Below are 20,875 nucleotides of genomic sequence, written 5' to 3'. Positions count from 1 at the left end.
CTAAAATCCCGTGTATTGAAGGGTTTTTTTCACCATGGCTATTGGGAGGTGGTGGAGATTTTAAGTGGTGGACCTAGTGGGAAGTCTTCCAGTCACTGGGGGTGTGTACCCCCGAAGGGGAGGGTAGGACTGCAGCTTCTTCCTCTTCCTCCCTTTCTTTTACATCCTGGTTAAGAAGTAAGCAGCTTTGCTTTGCCACATTCTGCCAGCCATGACGTGCCATCTCACAACAGGCCCAAAGCAATGGGGCAGTGACCAATGGACTGAAACCTCCCAAACTGGGAGCCCAGAAAAATCTTTCCTCTTTATAACTCAGTGAGCTCAAAAACTAAATAAGTTGATTTTGTTACAGTGATGGACGAGTGATGAACATTCCTCCTACCTTTAAGCAGCTCTCTGTAATGCCTAGGGGTTGGAGGATGAGGCTGGGGACAGGTGGAGGAGCACGTGGAAACGTCTTCCTGTGGGCCTGCAGAGGGAACACATTTTATGTGTCAACCTGACTGAGTCCTGACTCAGTTGTGAGGACGCCCAGAGTTTTGGTTCGACATTATTCTAAGTCTGCATGTCAGAGTGTCTCTGGGTGAGATTAATATCTGAATCAGAAGCCAAGCAGAGGCTGGATGTGGTGGTGCCTGTCTGCTGGGACAGGAGGATCACAAGTTTGAGGCCAGCTTGGGGAACTTAATGAGACCCTGTCTCAAAATAAGAAATAAAAAGGGCTGGGGATGTAGCTCAGTGGTGGCATGCTTGCCTAGCATGTGTAAGGCCCTTAAGTGTGTGTGTGTGTGTGTGTGTGTGTGTGTGAGAGAGAGAGAGAGAGGGAGAGAGAGAGAGAGAGAGAGAGAGAGAGAGAGAGAGAGAGAAAGGAAGAAGAAGAGGAGGAGGAGGAGGAGGAGGAGGAGGAGGAGGAGGAGGAGGAGAGGAGGAATAGGAGGAGAAATAGGAGGGAGGGAGGGAGGGAAGGGAGGAGGAAGGAAAAAGGAAAGCATTTGCTCTCTCCAGTGTGCGTGTCCTTGTCCAATCCATTGAAGGCCTGAGTAGAACAAAAATATAAAGTGAAAGAGAACCTTGCCTGTCCCAGGGCTTGGGTTGGATATCAATCTTCTCCTGCTATGGAACTTAGATTCAGACTGGAATTTATACTATCAGCTCACCTGCTTCTGTCATCTTCAGACTCAGATGAGAATTACACCATCAGCTGCGTCTCCAGCTTTCAAACTGCAGATCTTAGGACTTTTCAGCCTCAATAACCACGAGGGCGAATTCCTTATAATGAGTCCCACGCGCGTGTGTGTGTGTGTGTGTTTGTGTGTGTGTGTGTGTTTCCTATTGGTAAGGTTACTCTGGAGAACTCAGGTGCATTTTGGCAGAACAAGTGCGTAAGGAGGAAAACCATCCATCCATTCCCTGATCCAGGCATTCTCCCCCCTATCTACACCTACTTCTCTGGTATAGATAAGGTGCCTGCTAATTAACTTTTGCCACTTCACTGAGAAGGGATCACATGGTTTGGAAAGTTTCAGTGAAATGAGTTAGGGTGTGTGGACAAAAAACTTTAAAGAATTTTTGATCAGTGGACACAATGGCAAACACCTGCTGTTTCAGCTACTTAGGAGGCTGAGGCAGGAGGATCACAAGTTCAAGGCTAATAAGAGTAACTTGGCAAGACTGTGTGTCAAAATGCAAAAAAGGGCTAGGGATGTAGCTCAGTCGTAGAGTGCCCTTGAGTTCAATCTCCAGTATCTCATGCACACACACAGAATTTTAATAAAGTCTTCATGTCATTGGGAATGACTTGGTAAGTACTGGAGGCACCTTTTATATGTTTATATTATATTTATTTGTGACCAGAACTGCCTGGACAGAAGTTGTGGAAACTCAATAATAAAACAAGCATAATATGTGTAAATATTGAGGGTTCCTCCCAAAGCACAATCTTTATCTGTGGGCTCTGGACAGCTGGCATTATATTTAGAAAGATTGATGGTTACACATAAACCCTGGCATGGTTTCCTGTGTCTAGAGAGGTAAGATGAACATATTTTGAGACTCTGATAAGAGGTAAAGCCCTTGCCATCCAGAAAATGAACATATTCCTTTGCAAACAACGTCAGAGAGTTAATGGCTCCCCTAAAGCCTGTCTACGGATTTCGTAAAGAAATCAGGCTTCAGGGAGAAGTCAGGAGTCTCTGATATGGTGCTGGATTTCCTAGCAGATTTCTGCTATCTTTTCAAATATCTTCGCTCCTTCATCTCAGCCAGCTGCTTGGGAAAATTTAAAGAACATCTAGATTTATTCTGTCTGCAGAGTGATGAAATTATGCCTTTGAGAGGCAAAAGTATTCAGATTCAAATTCTGGTCTGTCACTCGGTCACATGACTGTTGACAGGCATTGCCACTCCTTGGAATACCCATCTTTCTCCTTTTCTGCAATAGGGTGCAATTCCTAGCCATATCCAAAGTTAGGAAGAGCTCGTAATTCATATTTTTTCCTCTAACAGGAAAAAGCACAAAACAATCTTTTACTCTACTACTCAAAGACAGAACTTCTGGACCCTAAATACCTAGGTGTTTTTCTCCTGCTAAACAATTCTCAGTAGATACCACCTGGATATCCTTCAGTTCAATTCAATTCTGACCCTAACTACCTGGAGCTAGTTACAGACCCCACAGGTACAGAGCTCAGTCCTGCAAGACTGCCCCCAAGTTGTCACCTGTATTTCTCACTAAGAAGTTATAAAATCAGAAGTTCCCACAACCCCCTCCAGGAGTCTGATAATTTGCTAAAATAGCACACAAAGCTGAGGAAAACAGTTTATATACCAGATTACTGGTTTATTATAGAGAGATACAATCTGGGAACCACCAGATGCAACAGATCCTTAGGGCAAGGTATGGGAAAGGGGTACAGAGCTCCCATGCCCCTTCTGGGCGTGCCACCTCTGTCACCTCCTGTGTTTGACAATCTGGGTTGCTCTCTGAAACTTGTTCCACTGTCCCTTGGGGTTTTTATGGAGGTCCTACTACATAGACATGACTGATAACATCAGGGGCCACAGGTGTTTAAGTTGATCTCCAGCCCCTCCCTCATCCCTCGAGGGGTGTGTGTGAGGAGGTGGCTGAAAAGTTCCAACCTTCTGACCTTGAGGCTGGTTCCCCTGGTAACCAGGCCTCTATACTGAGGGACTTTCCAAAAGTCACTTTGAGGCTTGTCACAAAAGAGGAGAGATCCCTCTTTCCCCTTTAGGTCTCTATCACTTAGGAAATTCTGAGGGTCTGAGGAATTCTGTCCCAGGAACAGGGACAAAGGCCAAATATCCAAATATATATTTCTTCCTATAAATCTCAATACGACACCTCTGTAGTAAGTTGCCTCCATGAACTTTTAGTTTGACTAATGATTCTGCTGAATTGCCCAATTGTTTTGGCTTCACGTAGACACAGCCAGAGGCTATAATGTAGAACAAGATTTAAAAAAAAAAAATTATGCCCTAAGTGTAGGGTGTAGGCGTTATGTGTATGTTTGCGTGTCAAAGCGTCTGGCTGGGTTTTCTGGTTTGCATTACCTACGCACGCTAGGCATCTGGTCCTTTCTATTTCTGTTGAGGTGCTAAGTTCACGGTTACCCTATTGTTACCTTTATAGAACAATGCTTCCTTCCTAAAGGACCCAAATCTTCTACTCACACTATCTCCTCTTAAAACCTTTATTGTGGCATTTAGTACACCATATCTCTGTCCTTTTCCAAGGGAAAGTGTTTGCATTTCAGGGCATCAAACAGTGCCTGCTTTGGAACATGCTTATTGAATTGAATCCTTAGTCTGTGCAACCTTCATTCCTCCATGTGTACCCCTCAATTATCTTGGCTCTCTCTTCTTGCAAGGGCCATGGGTTGGATTACCTGAATAGCCCTTCCTTTCTTCTCAAATGGACAGATAGTCCCTGACTTAGGATGCGTTGACCTAAGATTTGCCTATTTTATGTTGATAGAAAAGCAACAGGCACTCAGTGGAAACTGTACTTAGAAATTGAATTTTGACCTTTTTGGGGGGATAGTAATATATGGTAGGATCCTCTCTGGACAGTAGCAATGAGCTGTGACTCCAAGATAGCTATGAGAGCACAAGAGGAAATAACCGACACTCTTCAGTGTACTGTGTTGCTACGCTATGATGTTTTGTAGGTTAAATGTATGTTATGGTTTGGGTCTGAAATATCCCCAAAAGCTCATGTGTGAAGGCTTACTTCCTAATGCAGCAGTGTTTGGAGGTAGGACTTTAGGAGGTGATTGGTTCATGAGGGCTGTGACCTCATCAGTGGATTAATCTCTCTGTGCTTCCCAGTCTCTATGAGGTGAGCAACCTTGCTGCATCACTTTCTCTCTGCCACGATTTTCTGCCTCACCACAGGCTCAGAAACAATGGATTCCAACCAAGTGACTGAAACTACTAAAACCATGAGCCGAAATAAATCTTTCCTCCTTTAAGTTGATTTTGTCAGGTATTTTGTTATAGTAATGAAAACCTGACTAACACTGTATACTAAATGCATTTTTGACCTATGATATTTTCAGCATATGACAGGTTTATTGGGATGTAACTCCCCATAAGCTGAGAAACATTTGTATTAGTTTCCTATAACTGCTGTAACAAATTGTCAAAACTGTGAGGCTTAAGACAACATACATTTGTTCTCTTAGTACTTAAACTCATAAGTCCAAAATCAGTATCACTGAGACAGAATCAAGATAAAGGTGAGCTCCCTCCAGAGGCTCTAGGGGAGAATTCTTCTATGCTTCTTCCAGCTTCTGGTGGCCCCAGCATTCCTTGGTTTGTGACCACATCACTACAATCTCTGCCTCCTTTGTCATATTGCCTTCTCTCTGTGTGAGTGTGTGTGTGTGTGTGTGTGTGTGTGTGTGTGTACATTCCCTCTACCTCCCCATGTAAAGAGACATCTCCTCAATTAGAACCCATTCAGATTACCCAAGGTAATCTAACCCATCTCAAGGTCCTTTACCCAATCACATTTGGGGCCATAAAATGTAGCATTCACAGTGCTTGGGGGTGCAAGCCTTAGATCTTTGGGGGACATTTTTCAGCCTGCTACACCATAGCACAACTGAAGGAGCATGTCCAGGGTTGTTTGTTCCAGGGGACATTACCTACTGGCCACAGTTGATAGGATCATCTATAGACAGTTGCAGGAGAAGTATCTTCAAACTGGATGGAGCCTGTCACATAGTGGATCAGGGGCCCAGTTTCAAGTTGCTAAAACAGGAAGTCCATTAGCTGTTAGGAGCTGGGTAGTAGCTCCTAACTGGTTGGAGGAAGCATGGCACCACGTGGGTACAACATAAGGGTAAGGGACAGCCCTGGAGCTGGCAGGGGCTGGTCTGTGAGAGAATGGAGGAAATGAGATAGGCTCCCATTGGGAGAGGAAAGGTTTCTCTTTGGTCCTGGGTTTTCAGTCTCTAGTTCCCTCTTTGAACTTTATCCTGGCTATTCATGATAATAGCTCTGGATCTTAAAAAAAAAAAAAAAATCTGCAATATTTTAAGTACTTTAAGCTAGCTGCTATTTTTTTTTTCTATGTGAAGACTAACCTAAACACTCCTCTCCGTCTTTCACATGGCACTGATAGAAGCCCCCATTCCATTGAAGGCCTTTTACCTTAAAGTTCTTTCTATCTCTTCAGTTTCTTACTCTAACTAAAACATCCCCAGGATGTACCGACACAGGCATGCCTGCAGTTTACAGCACCCTCACAGAAGACAGAAGAATGGAGAGAAAGATCCAGTCCTCCACACCCACGTCAGTCCCTCCCACAAGTATCCCATTATTGTCCACTGAAATTCAAGCCATTTGCCCATTTGGATCTTGCCAGTAACCACTGGTACCATTCCCTTCCTACCAGAACACACCTCTACCTCTTAGATAACTCCAACTGTGTATTTATCCTTCCTTTTCTCCTTACATCCCCTGCCATAATCCTCATTGACAACGGCATCCATTTTTAATGAACCAGTGACTCCCTTTGATCTCAGAGCGCTCAGCCTCCCGGCCTGATGTGATTTCCAGCTCCCCTTCCCGGCTGCCTCCCACAAGGAGGGTATCATCCTTAGATCTGGCTTTTGCCTTCACCCAGGGCTGGAGGAGGAGTTCTATTGAAAACAAGTATTGCCAACTTCAAATTTTCTCTACTGCTTTCTTCCTTCTTTACATTTTGGACATCTGTCCCTTGTCACCCCCTTTTATTGGTGTTCTTATGACCTCTGTAACAAATTACCACAAACTTGGTGGCTTAAACATTGACATATCATTCTCTCATCGCTCTGGAGGATGGAAGTTTGAAAGCAAAATGTGGACAGAGTCATGCTCCTTCCGGAGGCTCTAGGAGAGAATCCATTCCTAGTGTCCTGCCGTTTCCAGTGGCTCCAGATGTTGCTTGGTTTGTGGGAATATCACTTTAGTCTCTGCCTCTACTTTCCCATGACTTCTCCTGTTTCTCCTCCCTTGCTCTTATAAGGACATGTGACATTAAGTTTAGAGCTCATCTGAATCCGTGATGTCACCTCAAGATCCTTCACTTCTTATATCTGCAGAGACCTTTTTTTTTTTTTCCACAAAATATCACACAGTTTCTGGGTGGCCACATGTTTTGGGAACCACCATTCAAATCACTGTATATATTTCATATTTGAATGACCCTCCACATGTAGGGCAGGGGATGGCTTCCTGTCTTTGGCACTCCCGTTAGTGCCACCGTTTGCTGGTGATGGAGCCCACAGCCTTGCATGGTGCTCTGGGTACATGCTCTACCACTGAGCTGCATCCCCAGCCCACGCATTGACCCCCTGAATAGCCAACAAGAAGGAAGATGGCGCCGCCTAGAGATGTGAGGAAGTAACTCTAGTCGTCTGTTCAGTGGCCAATGAGAAACAAGAGAAGGAAACCACATAGATAAATCCCTCCCATCCTCTTCCATGAGCCCCCTTCAAAACTTCTGGAGAAGGCTAGCATGCTGTGTGAACTGGCCTGCTAGACAATCCGCCAGGTCCCTTCCAACCTCTTCATGAAGAGAATGCCTACAGAGTAACACCTCTCTCTCCTTCACCTCTGTGGGCTTGTGCTTCTCAAATAAATGCTTAGGCCTCCGTCCTTGCCTAAGCTTTGTTTATCAGAGGGGTCAGGATGACATAGAGCCCTTGTATCCCTTGACTTGCTGTACAGACCACAATTGATTGAATGGAATAAGCTACCTAGTACCATGTTGGTGTCTGGGATGAAAGATCTGACCAGCACAGGACTTGCTGAACCCAAGAATGAATAACTACAGCAGTTGGATTTACTGTCTGGAGCTGCAGGGCAAGACAACACCCCTGAGAGGTCACACAGCATGTAGAGAAGCTGAAAGGTAGAAAAGGGAAAGAGATACAGAAACAGGAAGCAGTGGACACAGAATAATGGGGTACGCCAGAGGAAAAAGCAGCAGATACTCACTACTGGAGGTGGGAGAGAAGTAGGGCAATGGTTGTTTATGAGGTTCTGATTGGGCAACTTGGTTAGGTCTTCAGAGGTACTAGGGTAGCTGAAGACTGCTTCCTGTGCCTCCTCTGCCCTCAACTCAAGAGTCTTCACAATAATCTCCTTTCACCTGAGGTAATGAGGTCAGTTCTGATTGTTTGCAACTCAGGGGAACTTCATTAACACAACCTCCTTAGTCCTCAGCCAACCATGGCATTACCAGACAACTAATCATTGGTCCATGGTATCCTTGCACAAAAGAGCCACTTTCATTTTACATGACGACTACTTCATGCCACCAACATTGCCGCCCTCAGCTTTTACACCCTCTCCAACTTTTACTGTGTCATTCCCCAGTATCAGACTCAGATATCTTCTTTGTTGTACTTTTTTTATAACAATAAAACATACATAAGATTCATCATTGTAACCATTTTTAAAAATTTTTTTATATTTATTTTTTTGTAGATGTACCTTTACTTTATTTAATTATTTTTATGTGGTGCAGAGGATCGAACCCAGGGCCTTGCACTTACTTGCACTTACTTTATTTTGAGATAGGGTCTTACTAGGTTACTTAAGTCCTCACTAAGTTGCTGAAGCTGACAGCTGGTTTTGAACTTGTGATCCTCCTGGGTCAGCTTCCTGAGCTGCAGGGATTATAGTTGTGTGTCACTGTGCCTGCCTAAGACTCGATAATTCTTAAATGTTTAAGTGACAGAGTCTAAGATAACTCTCACAACCCCAGCCCCCATTGTAATAATTTTTAAGTATATGATTCAGTGGCATTGAGTATATTTACAGTTTACATTCCTGATGTTGTAGAATTATCACTACTATTTCCAAAACCCTTCTCTCATGTCAAATAAGAGATCTGTATCCATTAAGCAATAACTCCCCATTCCTCCCTATCCCCAAACCCTATAACTTCCATTCTACTTTCTATAGATTTGATGTACTTCTAGAAGGAGATTCATAGATTATTTGTCTTTTTGTCTTGGCTTATTATCCTTAGCATGATGTTTGCAAGAGATAGATAGATAGATAGATAGAGATAGATAGATAAATAGATACATAATTTTATTTACTATTCATCTGTTAGCAGACACTTGGGTTCCTTTCACCCTCAGCTATTGTGAATAATGCTGCTGTGAAAATTGGAGTATGCATATACAAGTATCTCTTTGAGACCCTAATTTCAATGCTTTGGGATATATAACCAGCAGTGGACTTGCTGAATCATATGGTAACCCCATGTTTAACTCTGTGAGGAATTACCAACCCTTCATATTTCCCAGCAGCTCTTTTCCCACCAGCAATGCATGAGGACTCCAATTTTCCACACCTTTGCCACCACTTCATGTTTTCCAATTTGGTGAGATTCTTGGATTTGTAGGTCCTTGTATCTCACCAATAACTGGCCACTTTTAGTCCTTATTTTTTACAATCGTAAGGTCCCTTTCTCTCTCCTCGTTCTTGGAGTCGCATTTGTGATATCTGTCCACTGCATGGTGTCCTGCAGGTCCCTTTGGCTCATGTTCTTTCATTCTTTTTTTTTTTATTTCTGCTTCATACTTGGTAATTTCAATTGTCCTATCTTTAAGTTAGATGATTTTTATGCCTATTCAAATCTGCTGTTTTTAACTGTTATTTTTATTAGTGCATTATAGTTATATATAATATTGGGGTTCATTTTGATATATACAAGCTTGGAATATAATTTGTTACAATTCAGTCCCCAGTATTTCCTCTTTCCCTCTCTTCCTCCCTCCCCTATTCTCTTTCCTCTACTCTGCTGATTTTCCTTCTATTTATTTATGGTTTTTAAAATTAGTTCTATGTAAAAGTAAGATTCGCTGTGGTATATTCACATATATGTACATAGAATAGTTTGGGCAATTTCATTCCAACATTTCTCCCTTTTCTCATCCCCCCCCCCAATAATATCCTTCCTCTACCTCACTGGTCTCTCTTCTATTTTCATGGGATTCCCACCTGGACTTCCCCCCCTCCCCCGATTATGGTCTAGCTTCCATATATGAAATAAAACATTCAACTCTTATCAAATGGGCAAAAGAACTAGACAGACTCTTCTCAAAAGAAGACATACAAATGATCCACAAATATATGAAAAAGCATTGAACATCTCTAGCAATCAAGGAAATGCAAATCAAAACTCTACTAATGTTTCATCTCATGGCAATTACTATGAGTACAAATAATAATAAAAGCTGACAAGGATGTGGGGGGAAAGGAACAATCATACATTGTCAGTAGGACTGCAAATTAGTAAAACCACTCTGGAAAGCAGTATGGAGATTCCTCAAAAAACTAGGAATAGACCCATCATATGACCCAACTGTCCCACACTACTGTACAAATCCAACAGATCAAAACTCAGCATGCTGTAGGGATGCAACCACATCAATGTGTATAGCAGCATAATTCACAATAGCCAGCTTATGGAACCTGCCAGAAGATGTCCATCAACAGATGAATGTGTAGAGAAAATGTGGTAGACATGTAATGAGTTTCACTGAGCCATAAAAAAGGATGAAAATATGGCATTTGCTAGTAAATAGCTGGAACTGGGGAACATGATATCATGCTGAGTCAAATCTGCTTTTGAACCCTTTTTCATTTTAGTTCATATACTTTTCTGCTCCAAAATTTTTCAAAATTATATTTTCTGTCTTGTTAATTGCTCATCTTGTTCACACATTGTTTTCCTGATTTCCTTTAGTTCTTTGCTCTTTGAACATATTTAAGATAGTTGTTTTAAAGTCCTTGTCAAGCTGGCTTGTTGACACATGCCTGTAATCCCTGCAGCTGAGGAGTCTGAGGTAGGAGGATCTCAAGTTCAAACCCACCTCAGCAACTCAGGGAGGCCCTGCACAACTTAGACCTTGTCTCAAAATAAAAAAATAGCTGGGGATGTGGCTCAGTGGTTAATTGCCTCTGGGTTCAATCCTTGATACTGAAAAATAAATAAATGAAGTCCTTGTCAAATAAGTCTAATTTCTGTGATTACTCGGAGACAAGTTTCTGTTAGTTTAGTTTGTTCCTTTGAGTGAACCATATTTTCCTGTTCCTTTGTATGCCTTGTGATTTTGTTGTTGTTAAAAAGTAGATGATGGTGATGATGATGATGATGATTGAATTGTAGCTCTCTTCTTTCCCGGGGTTTTCTGAAGGGTTGGTTTGCTTGTATGATTTGGCTTTTGTTTGTTTGTATTGATTGATGAAGGCTGTAATTGTCCCTTTTTATTTCTGTAACTCTTCAAAACCAATATTTTCAAAGACTGTTATTTTTCATGTGTGATTATTGAAATCTGCATTCCTTTATTCTTTTTGCTGTGTTCAGCTAATGCTTAACAAAGATTTCCTTGAATTCCAGAAGGTAAAATAAACAAATAAACCCACAAGAAACACACAAACACAAAGAGAAGGTGGAGAAAACAACTCGGTCAGCCATTGCATATTGGCTTTGTTCTGGGTGCTCTGTCAACACTCAGCAAGGCTTGCCCCACAAGCCTAGGGATTGGCCTAAAGCAAAATCTTAAGGTCTTCTTTTATTCTTTTCCAAGCATGCAATTTACTCTGTGCACATGCAAAACTCTCTAACTTTACACACACACACACACACACAACACACACACAACACGTGAGCAGTGCCTCATACGTGTGCTAGGTGAGACAGAGATGAGGGTCTTGCACCAGCTCTTCACGTCTCCCCTACACAGATTAGTACAGACATACATAGTAATTTGCAAATGAGATCTACTCTGCTCCCCCTGTTCAAAGGACTAGGGTTCCAAAACAGAAACACAGGGCTGCTGCTACTTCAAGGTTAAGAGTGACACTGTGCCAGGGAGGGTTCAGGTGGGAGCAAGTGAAATACCAAAATACTTCCCTACCATTTTAAAGATGACTTGATGAGGAGGAGGAGGAGGAGGATTTTATTATTATTTGAAATTCTCTTGATTAATGTAAACCTTTGATCGTTTTTCTAAATTAGCAACAAGTTCATTCTGTCCATTTCTTACTTGTTTTTCAATGTTTCTGTGAAGAAATGAGAGCTCAGAGCATCTTAGTCTGCCATTTTATTTTGCCCTTCCCTCTATTTTTGCCATTTCTCCCTGTGAAGAAGACAAGTGTCACTTCATGAGGACCTCCTAGATGACTCTAAGAATGAGGGATATTAGCATGACCAAGAGAGACACAATCCCTGACCTCATGCAGCTTCTCTCCTAGTAGAAGAGACTGCAAACATATGGCTGTCTGCAAGTTCTAACAGATGCCATGAAGGGAGGAAAGGCTAATGTGGGAATGCCTGAATCGTGGGGCTGAGCCCTGGTGGCTAAAGGGACGGGGGACAATGGATGTCAGGGAAATGGAAAGCACTGGGAAAGGCTGTGATGTCCAAACATGCTTGCTGTACTGAAAGGCAACCATCAAAACTGCAGGGCTGTGATTAAGGAGAAGAGAGCAGGAGATGAAGGAGGATATCTGTACAGTGATTGAAAGCCACTTGAACTTCAATGGTTAGGCTATATGTTAAGTGGAGGAGTGACCCTGTATAATTTCTCCTTTAACATTAGTTTACTGAGTGGAAAACTGCAGGGTGGTGCTGTGGAAGCAGGGAGGATATTGGAGAATGTGTTTTAATAATCCAGGAGAGAAGATGTTGTAACTTGGATTGAGATGTGGCAGTAAATATGCAGATTTCTCTAGGACTACCTATAAAACCTCCAAGTAAAAGATGTTGGGACAGAGGAGTAGAGATGATACCGCTGGGCTGGAGATGTACAATGGGAAGCCATCAAAAGAGAGATAGTATTTACATCCACAGGATTTGAGGAGACCACCTAGGGAGAGTGTGTAAAAAGAGGGGGCCCTCACACGCAATTTTTAGAGACCAAGCAGAGGAGGAAAAGTCACAGAAGAACTGCCAAGTATTAGTTAGGCCTAAAAGGTATCCAGATCAGACCCAGATCAGAACCCCTGAGGCTGGATGCACTAAAACAAACTTTCTCAGGAATTGCCCAGTGAGATCTAATTGCTGGAATCATTACTTAGATAGAATCTGTGTTTATCCTCAGGAGTCATTGAAGCCAAGGGCAGATGGAAGGTCATGAAATGCTGCTTTAAAAGGTTGCTAAATCCTTTCTGGTTGGGCAAGGAGATCCCCAAGGCCTCTTCCATATCTGTGCTCTTACACTAATAACTCACTGTGCAGGAATTATTCAGACCCCTCACTTGCCTTAGGAAATACCTATTTGTTTCTGAGTCTCCAAAAAAGAAAAGGAGGACAGGTGGAGGGAGTCAGATTCCTTATATATGGCTGCCTTGATTTCTACCTGCATTCTTTTTACATTCATATATTAAATTAGCATGTTGTTTCCCCTTTTATGAGAAGATGTACCTTTATAATATCCACACTAAATGTTATCAAGATTATTCTGAAGATTGGGAACTATAAGAAATCATGGAGTTTGTCTCTGTTAGTACAATGTCCAACCCAGGAATAGTTCAATAAAGGTCAAATGAATGAATGAATGAATGAATATGTGAAGGCTTTGAGCTAGTAGGTCGAGAAATTAATGTACTTTAGAATCTCCTGGTCTGGAGCAGACTGTCAACTGACATTAGCCATGTAGGTATTTCAATAAGCATTAAATTATTACTCTAGTGCAATGATCTAACGTGCATAATTGTTTTAATGACTTTGAGTAACAGCAATTTGTTGGCCACTTACTATATGTCTAGGACTCTACCAGGCAGTAGGGGTGTGAGTGGAGGAGGGTTTGACAAAGAAATGGAAGAATCAGTCACTGGGTGGTGAGCTGAGACACACATGAAAAGAAGGAAGAAAATCAATCATGCAAAGGAGGAGTGGTTGCTGAGGGTGGTCTGTCCCTATCCCTTAGGGGAGATTCCCAGATCCAGAGGCTCTTTTGGCGTGGAACAGAGACCCTGCTGCAGTTAAGATTACCTTTAGCAGGTTACTTCCCTGCTTTCAAAATTAGTGTTCCCATCTATTAAAAAAAAAAAAACTAAGACATGTTTAGGGGCTGGGATTGTGGCTCAGCGGTAGCACGGGCGGGACCCGGGTTCGATTCTCAGCACCACATAAAAATAAAGGCATTGTGTTGTGTCCATCTACACCTAAAAAATAAATATTAAAAGACATGTTTAGCTTCTGCACACTCCTTCCTACTCTTCCTGGTCATTCTTCTCTTTCGCCTTTAGGGTCTTTATGGGTCTGTGCAGGGCAGAGGTTGGAGGTTGGGTCACACAGGCCTCTTCTATCATTCAGACTCGTTTGGCTCAAGCATTAATGCCTCCCCCCCCCCAGGCTCTTTGCAATTTTTATTTCAAGTTTATAACATTTTAAAACAGCTGATGATGAAAATTCAGGTGATTCTATGTACAAATCAAGTTTTCTAGCTTTGCTTGGAAAATGAGAAGGTCTAACACCAGGCAACACCTGCCTAGAGGTGGGAAGCAGTACCTTCCCCTTTACATCAGGCCTCTCTCATGGTGTCTTACCTGGCCTGTCTAAGTCTGTAGATAAGCTTTCAAAACAGGAATAGGGAGCAGGAGTTGTGCAACATTTATCCTGCAGGTAAGTGATTCTCATGGGGTAGGACTGCAGGGACTTGGGGGCTGGAAAGTGCTCTGCTGTAGGGTAGAATTAGTGGGCTTGTTCAAACCCAGACATTCTTTTTTTAAAATATTTTTATTTGTTGATGGACACAATTCCTTCACCTTATTTATTTATTTATTTATTTATATGTAGTGCAGAGGATTAAACCCAGTGCCTCACTCTTGCTAGGCAAGTGCTCCACCACTGAGCTACAACCCCAGCCCTAAAACCCCAACATTCTGATGGCACCTTCTCCCTACTTCCCTGGCTGAGAATTACTCAACACATAAGTGACAGTACAGAGTATCCCATTAGGGCTGGTGAGAGATGTGCAGAGGTCATGTAAATAATGATACGAAGATCCGAGTCCACTAAACACCTGCATGGGCCTAGCCCTGCTCCAAGCCCTTTATAAACATCACGAACCCCATTTTATTGATAGAAACTGAGGCACAGAGAGATTAATAACTTTCTAAAGAGCTTAAGGAGGACGAGTGACAGAGCTAGGTAGTCTCACTCTAGGTGAAATCAAGGACCAGAGTCACAGGTGTGCACCACCAAGAAACCCTGATGGCCTTTGAGTGGGAAAGTGATAAGCAAAGATAAGTGTTGGTGAGCAAGAGTAATCTGGATGGACAGAGTGGGTCCTGGGGGCTTTGTACCAGTTGAATGAATGGTAATGGCCAAACAAACAATTTCCAGAAAGGCACTTGACTGTTAACCTCTTTATGACAAAGTTTTAAGGAAATCAAATAAAAGGCAGTTCTGGGTTTTAAAAGCCAATCACATTTTTTGGTAGATTCATATTTGTAATTTTGTGCCTATTAAGATAGAGTTAAATGTCTGATCACAGCCTGCAAAAGTTTAAAAGCTGGGCTGAGCACCATGAGACAAAACCTGCCATTCAGTCAGGTCACCGATTTTCATGGGCGGCTTATGAAAGTCCATATTATTTTTTTTTTCATACTCACACACTTACCTCACAAAAGGTACCAGGCAACCCTGTGTCAAATGGGTTTCCCAAAAGCTCAGAGTTAAGGAATTCAGCAAGTGCTAATGGAAGGCAACAGGAGAGTCATATTCCTAGTGTGGCCAACATTTCCACAATGCACTTAGCAAAGTGAAGGAGACGGGTCTAGCATTTATGACGACAGGAAACTCACTTATCTATGACTCCAGCCTGTTTGGTGACTGCTGGGAATTGGAAATGAGGAATAGGTTACAAAGGTGATTTCCAGAGGGAGAAAGAGTCGAAAATGGAAAAGAATAGTCAGAAATGAAAGAGGAGAACACATCAGCAGTGAGTGACTTTAGCAGCGGAAATAAAGAGACAATGACATATAGCATGGTGAACTCCAGATTCAGCGACTCTCTGGAGGAGAAAAGGAACAAGGGATGGTGGGCATTTGCACTTACTGACATTGGGTTATAGAAGCTGGTGACTTTTAGCAAATAGCACATACCTGGCTTCAGGGGATTTTCCAGGGTTCACATGTCTCAAGATTCAGAAGGGATCACAAGTTCTATTTCAATGGTTAGGTTTGAGAAAAATCTCTATGTGGCTTAAGTAAGACCCTGGCTATTAGTGAGCAGAATACATTGGCCAATGACTTCTTACCACTTGACAAAGAATCAGATTGAAATATCTGATGCATATCTGCAGACCTGGGGGAGATGTGCTGTGCGAATCACTGATGCCCCAGATACCTCTGAGAATTTTCTCTTCGATTAAAACACCAAGATTCCTTTTTAGCCAATAAGTAAATAGAATCTGGTTCAAAGACTATCAAACTGCCACCTGCTACTTCAAAAGCTCTTTCAATTCCCTGAGCAATTTGCTGGAGGGCATTTGAATTCCTGGGTGTGGCTCTACTATTTTCTAACCAAATGCTCTCTTTGTGTAAAGGAAGAATCTGTCTCTGAAGTCAAGTTTTCAGTACAGATCTGCCAGCCTTTATGGCTGGATGGTGTAAGGGGGAGGGGGGGGGAGTCCTGTGTATTTATTTATTTATTTATTTATCTTATGGTACCCAGGACTGAACCTGGGGGTACTTAACCACTGAGCCATATCCCCAGCCCTTTTTCTTTCTTTTCTTTTCTTTTTTTTTTTTTTATCTTGAGACAGGATCTAAGTTGTTTAGGGCCTCCCCAAATTGCTGAGCTGCTTTGAACTTGCAATCCTTCTGCCTCAGCCTCCCAAATTGCTGGGATTTTAGGGGTGTGTCACCACACCTTTAAAGTCCAGTTTTGATGGCTGACAAGTACAGAGGACAGTGAGTATTTTTCAATGTTTAGCATTTAATGTTAAAGTGATTGAAAATTACTTACCAAGGGTATTGCCGATGAGTCTGCTGGTTTGTGGACTAGGCCCAGGTATGCCAGGTGCACTGATGCACACCTGTGATCCCAGTGACTTGGGAGATCACAAGTTTAAGGCCAGAAAGAGCATCTTAACAATACCCTGTCTTAAAATAAAAAATTAAAAGGATTGGGGAGGTGGCTCACTGGTACAGTGCCCCCCTGGGTTTAATTCCTGTACCAAAAAACAAACAATCTAGGCCCTGGTAGAGTAGAAAATCCCATAATGCACAGTAATTATTAGGGAAATGCAAATCAAAGCCACCACAAGTGAGGTATCTTTATACCGTTAACATGCTGCTATCAAAGAAATGAAGAACAACTGTTAATGTGGATGTGCAGAAATTGGAACATTTTCATACTGCAACTGGGCTTGTAAAATCATATATCCACTGTGGAAAAGAGTAGGCAGTTCCCCCAATAAATTTAGAATAGAATTACTATCTAATTCAGCAATTCTACTCCTAGGTATATAACCCTAAACACTGAAATTAAAATTTCAATGAGACGTTTGTACACATGTTCATAGCAATTTCTTTGTAGTTGGTAAAATGTGGAAGCAATCCAAGTGTCCATCAGTGAACAACGGATAAATAATATGTGAGCCAGGTGAGATGGCACATGTCTGTAATGCCAGTGACTCAGGTGGCTGAGGCAAGAGGATTGCAAGTTCAAGACCAGCTAGGGCAACTTAGCAAAACTCTGTCTTGAAATAAAAAATAAAAAGGCTCAGGATAAAGCTCAGTGGTAGAACACCCCTGGGTTCAATGCCCAGTACTTGCATCCCCCCCACCCCCCAAAAAAAGTAAATAAGTGTGATATAGGGCTGGGGCATAGCTCAGTTGTAGAATACATTCTTAGCATGTATGAGGTCCCGGTTCAATCCCCAGCTCCAAAATAAATAAATAAGCTTGTCACAAAAACTGTACAATAGTACTTGTAGGAGGTACCTAGAGGAGTCAAATTCATAGTGACAGGAAGTAAAATGGTAATTTCCAGGGACTGGGGGAGGGGAATGGAAAATTATTATTTAATGGAAATTGAGTTTTAGTTTGTCAAGATGAGCAAAATTCTGGAGATTACTCAACAATGTGAATGTGCTTACTATTACTGAACTGTACATTTTAAAATGATCAGATGGTAAATTTTAGAGCTGGGGATGGAGTTCAGTGGTAGAATGCTTGCCTGGCATGAGCAAGGTCCTTGGTTCAATCCCCAGCACTACAAAAAAAAGGGGGGGAGGGAGTAAATTTTATGTTATGTGCTTTTTTATAACAATTAATACTAAAAACGAAAATTTAAAAAAAAAATCGCAAGCCAGTGTCTCTCACACTCTAGCTATCTGGAAATCTCATTATAACAGACTGCTGGGCTCTGTACAGAGTTTCTGGCTGTTTTTACAACAGGCTTCTGAGTGATTCTAATGCTTCTGGTTCTAGGACCCCACTTTGAGAACCACTGTTCCAAGGCTTCCATAAAGTCTATCTATTTTTCTTTTATAAGCAATGGGGATTTTTCAGAAGCAATCCATCATACCTTTATGGACATAGCCAATCTCAATGAAATGGAATTTAATTCTTCCTGAACTTGTACAGAGTGTTGAGCATATTATTAGGCATTTTATCTACATTTTAATTTAATCCTTCCAAATGAATTTATTCAAGTCATATACATTGAAATCATGTGCTTTTCAGGGAATTCTGCCAGGTGTCCAATGACAGACAAAGCAGGTATGTTCTTTGTGGGGTAGAAAGACGATAAAATGGGGGAACAAAACAAAATAAGATCATCAGAAATTGCCAAAAGGAGTACTGGGGAGAAAAAAAAATAGATTTTCTGGACCACTTTGGGCCAGGAAAAGGACCCCAAAGAAGTGACATTTAAAACTGAAGAGCAAAGAGGAACTTTAACCACACCAGATTAAGGGGGAAAGAATTACAAAGAAATGAATCAACTGTGCAAAATCGTAGTGATTGTAAGGAAAAAAAAAAAAAAAACTTGGAACATATACAGAGTTGAAAAAAGCCAGTGTAGCCGGACTGTAGTGATCAACTGGAGTTAGGAGAAGCTGAGCTGGAAGGTTGGTAGGATGTGCAGAGGTTTATAAACCCAGACACAATCCTAGGATAGCATTTTATGTGGGAAGATACCTGTGGTTTGTGTGGAGCACAGGGAAAATGGTAGAGATTTGGGGAGTTCCTGCAAGGGCAGAAGTTGGGAGAGCCATTGGGAGGGTGGTTCACATAGCAGGGAAGGGAAAAGGAGGTGTGGGTTAGGGCTCTATGTCCTGGTAACAAGTGACAAGACTTGCCAGTAGATTGACTATGGAAAGTGAAGGGAAAGAAGAGATCAATGATTTTTTCCCCAGGCTTCTAGTTTGAACTAGGTGAGATAGGAAGAAAGGGAGCAAAACTGGAGTGAAATCAAGATTCCTATGCTGAATATGTAAGGCTTGATATATCTATGAGCTATCAAAGTAGAACTGGTAATAATTCAGAGGGATAGCTGAGTCTAAACCTCAGAAATTGGGTCAGGATGCCAAGTGAGGTGGTGCACACCTGAATTCCCCACTACTGGGGAGGCCTAGGCAGGAAGATCACAAGTTCAAGGACAGCCTCAGCAATTTAAGGAGCCCTATCTGAAAATTAAATAAAAAGGGCTGGGGATGTAGTTCAGTGGTAAATTGTGCTCCCCCTTCCCCCCAGAAAAGGAAAAAAATCAGGTCAGGGATGGAAATGCACATTTGGGGTTCATCAGAATGTGGAAAGTATTTCAAGCCATTAGACTAGGCAAGATCATCTAAGTTCTCAGCCTTGGCACTATTGACATTTGGGGACAGGTAATCCTTTGTTGTGGGGAACGTATGCATTTTACATGTTTAGCAGCATCCCTGAACTCCACCCAGTAGATGCCACCTGCCCTAGTTTTTTTTTTTTAATATTTTTTAGTTGTAGTTGGACACAATATCTTTATTTATTTTTATGTGGTGCTGAGGATCGAACCCAGTGCCTCACACGAGCGAGGCGGACGCTCTAACAATGAGCTACAGCCCCAGCCCAGCTGCCCTAGTTTTAACAACCAAAATTGTCTCTGGACATCATCAAATGTCCTCTGTGGAGGATAAAGTCACCCCTGGTTGAAAAGCACTGAGGTACATAAAGTGTGGAGAAGGAATACAAGAAAGACCAAGATGAGCTCTGAACAGCACTAACATATAGATACTTAGCAAAAGAGGAGGAGCAAGAAAAGAAGATGAGGAATAGTGAATAGTGAGATAGGAGGGGGAAAAAGAGAATTGTGTAATGTTCTAAGGCAAAAGTGGCAAGGAAGACAGGCCAGCTGAATCTGATGCTGCTTGGGGCTTATGTGAGATAAGGACAAGAAAGTGTCCACTGGCTTCCTAGAGGGATCAGGATTCTGGCATCTTCCAAGGTATATCCAGCCTCCATTACTCTTCTAACTTGAACCCCAAACTCCTTCCTTCCAAGAGACAACAGCAGGGCTGGGAGGTAGCTCAGTGGTGGAGCACTTGCCTAGCATTCCCAAAGCCCTGGGTTTGAGCCCCCAAACAAAACAAAACAAAAATTTAACTAAAAGAAAATTTAAGAGAGACAAGCATCAGCCAAAGGCTGATTGTGCTAGTAGAAATTCATAGACCATTTGGAGGAAAGTACCAAATGGTCTTATGAGTTCCTGATCTTTATGGCCCCAGAGAATATAAGCAGGTGGCCCAATCCCTCTTTATCCATGTCAACGGGAGTCAGAAGACAGATTCTTCCTTTGGTGCTTCTGTAAGGGATTGAGAACACTGCCTCCCTGTAAGCTGACAGGGACATAGTTTGCTGTCCCTGCCACCAGCCAGAACTGTCTATTTCTAGTACTACTGCTATAGCCGTAGACACTGCTCCCTCCCCTGAGTGGAGAAAGGGGTAATACACCAAGGGGACCCAGCAGCCAGAGAGATGGGGGACAAGCAAGACCCTCACAAGAAACTCTGAGTATAAGAAAACCACTGGGAAGACAAGCAGACTTAATCCAAAAAGAAGAGCAGTTGGGGACATTTGAGTACAGAACAGATGAATGTAGCCACCTAAATGGGACCCCGTAAAAAGAACTATCCAACTAACCAATAGAATCCCAAGAAGTAGGGATCCCAATGGGAGTAGAACAAATGGAAGAAGAAGTAGTAATCTAACCAACAAAATAAGATTTTACACCCTCTACTGAAGGGTTTTACATCTCGGTACTTTTTTTTTTTTGGGTGGGGGGGGTGCTGGGGATTGAACCCAGGGCCTTGTGCATGCAAGGCAAGCACTCTACCAACTGAGCCATATCCCC

General features: G+C 42.3%; 1 non-coding gene across 1 annotated transcript; it reads right to left on the bottom strand.

Annotated features, from left to right (window-relative positions):
- Positions 1 to 20,802: 20,802 nt before the first annotated feature.
- Trnaa-ugc (transfer RNA alanine (anticodon UGC)) lies at positions 20,803 to 20,875 on the bottom strand. The gene has a single exon. It is a non-coding gene; the product is annotated as a tRNA-Ala (tRNA).

Source organism: Marmota flaviventris, chromosome 17, assembly GCF_047511675.1.
Source record: "Marmota flaviventris isolate mMarFla1 chromosome 17, mMarFla1.hap1, whole genome shotgun sequence".
NCBI lineage: Eukaryota > Metazoa > Chordata > Mammalia > Rodentia > Sciuridae > Marmota > Marmota flaviventris.
Note: the sequence above shows the minus strand (reverse complement) of the source record. Positions and strands in the feature narration are given on the sequence as shown.